Here is a 2,848-nt window from a genome sequence, read left to right on the forward strand (position 1 = left end):
ACACCTGCTCCAATAGCATCATTCCCCCACTGGCTTGGCCAGCTCCCTTACTGCTCCCTCATTGGCAAGCAGAATTGTGCAGTGTTATGTCCTGCAAGTGACTTTCCTAACTGTGACAGTATGATATTGATTGTGTTACTATGGCATGGCCCTGATTGTGTGTGTATGATATGGGTTGTGTTTCTATGGCGTGGTCCTGATTGTGTCCATATGATATGGGTTGTGTTTCCATGGCATGTTCCTGATTGTGTCAGTATGGTGCTGATTATGTTTCTACGGCATGTTTACCCATGTTAGTATGAGATATGTGTACTTAACACAATATTTTTTAGGACACTTTTCACCGGTGTTGACAACATCTTCCACAGCAGCTTAGTGTTATTAATTTGAAGTTCTGCTGTACAGCCAATCGAACGTACCGTCTCCCAACCGTTGTTCTGGATATTGGCCAATGGACCTGTAGGAATCATAAAAAATGAAGAGAATGAGATATTTTATTATAACACATTAGGGCATATTTAGAAAGCGGTGAAGTCACTTTCAGTAAACATTCAGTAGTGGTGAATCAATCACTTGCATTTAAAACAAAGTACCAGAAAGATTCACCTGTAGTGAACAGTTGGTGAAAGTGAGATCCATTGTCCCTTTATGTAAGAACACACAGTAATCAGTCTAATACTTACCTACATATATACCGGCGATAACGAAGACGAGTATTAACGCACGTCCTTGTCCCATGACGCCGAAAAATGATGGATAAGCCCCACCCACAAGCACAAGTAACTAAAGAGGCAAACAAAAGAAAAACAGGTTATAGGTATAATTACATTAAAATAGAACTTCAGCCAAAACATTTTTTTTAAATTTGGGATAGGGTAAGAAAAGGAGGATTCTTCTTCTGGGTTTTTTATTGCTGGAAGTTTCCTTGTTGGGGAGATCTCCCCTGAAATCTCCCCAACAAGGCTGAGTCTTTGCCAGGCTGCTACTGCTATCTTAGAGATTTTCCCTCATTGGTTCCCTTTCTTAGCATTCTGATTGGGCCTGTCAGTCCATTTTTCAGGCACCCTCCAATCTGCTCTCTGGAGCAGCGGGTGTAAATGGCCTTTACTGTGCGTTTACACCTGCCTACCTCCCCTCCGATCCACCAAAAACAAAAGGAAGAGGATCCGTTCCCTACCGCCTGGGCGTATTGGATTGGAGGGCAGTCGGGTGTAAACGGACAGCCGGGCCATTTACATCCAACTTCTCATAGAGCACAGTGGGCTGTAGAGCAGGCTGTAGATCGGACATGGACCTGTCATCCTCCTACTTTGCGGGGATCAGCGGACAGATCCCCTGCTGAGCAAGCGGATCACAACCGGAGTCCACACTGTGTGAAAGGGGCCATTTTAGTTCTTGGGACAGTGGTGACCCGGACAGGAAATAAGGGGAATTATATATGGGAGTACTAATAGTAGGGAGACACATAGCAAAGAAGAACCTGTCATTGATTGTAACCCTTTCCAAAACCAAAAATATTTTAACTGTCATTTTATTTTGCATATCAGACATGAATGAGGATAAATGTATAATGTAGATACATACCTGCTAGAAAGAATAAAATTGGCATTTTCGTTTCATGTGGTAGTTATAGTCCATCATTTAGAGAGAGGTAGATGGCTGTGGAAGAGAACAAAGGAGAACATGGTCAATTATCAAAATGAATACAGAACAGACACTCATTGGGGTTGATTTACCAAAACTGGAGAGTGCAATATCTGGTACAGATCTGCACAGAAACCAATCAGCTTCCAGGTTTTAATATCAAAGCTTAAATGAACAAGCTGAAATTAGAAGCTGATTGGTTACTATGCAGAGCTGTGCCAGATTCCGAGTGATTCAGTTTTAGTAAATCAACCACCCCATTACATGCATAATGGTCAAAATGTTAAAGTGACCCTGCCACTACGGGGTTAATACTACAGTATGGCCAGCCTGTCCCATGTCTTCAAGAGATCTGAATGCAGGGCATGTTCACACACCCCTGTGAATGTCTCCATTGAAGACAATGCAGCTGCGTTCAGATCCGGAAATAAAATACAAAATGTATTTTTATTTTATTTCTTTTTTACAGCCGGGTGAATGAAGTCTAAGCACTTAAGCCATGCTTAGCACACTATTCTTAAAAAAAAAAATGTGAGTTGTAATTTGGAGAAATAACAACCTGCACAGCCGTTGTCCTGTATATGGGGTGTACAGTGCAGGCAATGTCAGTGTGTTGTACAACACCCAGCTCTGGGTTTACGGGAGAAGCAAAAAAAACGAGAAAATGTAAAAATAAACTGTCAGCTGGAAGTAATCATGTAATGTATCACTAAATTACCAGGAAAATATTTCTAAATATCCCCCTATATTACACTCAATGGGAATATATATATATTCACCATAGAAAGGGTATATATATATACATATATACACACACACACACCATAGAAAGGGAATTAACATTTATATACATATATAACATTCCCATATTCATATTTTACATATAATAAATATATATATATATATATAATGTAATACATGTATATAAATGTTAATTCCCTTTCTATGGTGTATGTGTGTGTGTATATATATATATATATATATATATATATATATATATATATATATATATATATATATATATATATATATATATATATATATAGGGGAATTGTTAGAATATTATTCCAAATTCATAATTCGGCATTTATAGGTATTATAATATATTTATGGCAAGCTTGCAAAACATATTTGGTTTTATGATTAATCATAGTAAATAGTATGTGTGAATGACCTTGATCAAGTGTTCAGTGAAACATATCCT

At 38.2% G+C, this 2,848-nt stretch overlaps 1 long non-coding RNA gene across 1 annotated transcript; it reads right to left on the reverse strand.

Moving 5' to 3' along the window:
* Window positions 1-317: 317 nt before the first annotated feature.
* Window positions 318-1,840, reverse strand: LOC143963374 (uncharacterized). Its single transcript, XR_013270950.1, has 3 exons — window positions 1,585-1,840; window positions 684-783; window positions 318-457 (listed from the first exon to the last, which is right to left on the reverse strand). It is a non-coding gene; the product is annotated as an uncharacterized LOC143963374 (long non-coding RNA).
* Window positions 1,841-2,848: the final 1,008 nt, after the last annotated feature.

Source organism: Lithobates pipiens, unplaced genomic scaffold (genome assembly GCF_037356315.1).
Source record: "Lithobates pipiens isolate NorthernLeopardFrog02 unplaced genomic scaffold, aLitPip1_a1.2 Scaffold_8, whole genome shotgun sequence".
NCBI lineage: Eukaryota > Metazoa > Chordata > Amphibia > Anura > Ranidae > Lithobates > Lithobates pipiens.